The sequence below is a fragment of the Nannospalax galili genome, unplaced genomic scaffold (assembly GCF_000622305.1).
Source record: "Nannospalax galili isolate Female #2095 unplaced genomic scaffold, S.galili_v1.0 scaffold113, whole genome shotgun sequence".
Taxonomy (NCBI): Eukaryota; Metazoa; Chordata; class Mammalia; order Rodentia; family Spalacidae; genus Nannospalax; species Nannospalax galili.
This window is the reverse complement of record NW_008335444.1, coordinates 2,672,536-2,673,261: the sequence shown is the minus strand read 5'-3', so window position 1 is coordinate 2,673,261 and position 726 is coordinate 2,672,536.

Below are 726 nucleotides of genomic sequence, written 5' to 3'. Positions count from 1 at the left end.
ACATATAAGGGAGAACATATGTCAATTTTTTTTCTGAGTCTGTGTTACTTCACTTCATACAACAGTTTCTAGTTCCATCCATTTACCTGCAAATTTCATGATTTCATCTTTCTTTACTGCTGAGTAAAACTCCATCATATAAATGAACCACATTTTCATTATCCAGTCGTCAATTGAGGGACACATAGGTTGCTTCCATCTCTTAACTATTGTGAAAAGAGCCACAACAAACAAAGATATACAAGTGTCTCTGCAATAGGATGAGTTCTTTGGGTATATGCCAAGGAGTGGCATAACTGGGTCAAATGGTAGATTCATTTGTAGTTTTTAAAGAGTTCTCCACACTGCTTTCCATAGGGGTTGAAGAAGTTTGTAGCCACACCAGCAGTGGATGAGTATTCCCCTTTTCCCACATCCTCTCCAACATTTGGTATCATTTCTCCTCTTGATCTTAGCCAGTATGACTGGGGTAAGATGAAATCTTAAGGTAGTTTTAATTTACATTTCCCTAATTATTAGTGATGTTGAACATCTTTTAAGATGCTTCATAGCCATCTTTACTTCTTTTGAGAACTCTCTTCAGCTCCTTAGCCCATCGTTTAATTGGGTTACTTCTTGTCTTGAGTCTCTGTTTTTTGAGTTCGTTATATATTCTGGATATTAAACCTCTGTTGGATGTGTTGCTGGTGAAGATTTTCTCCCATTCTGTGGGTTTTCTCTTCACTT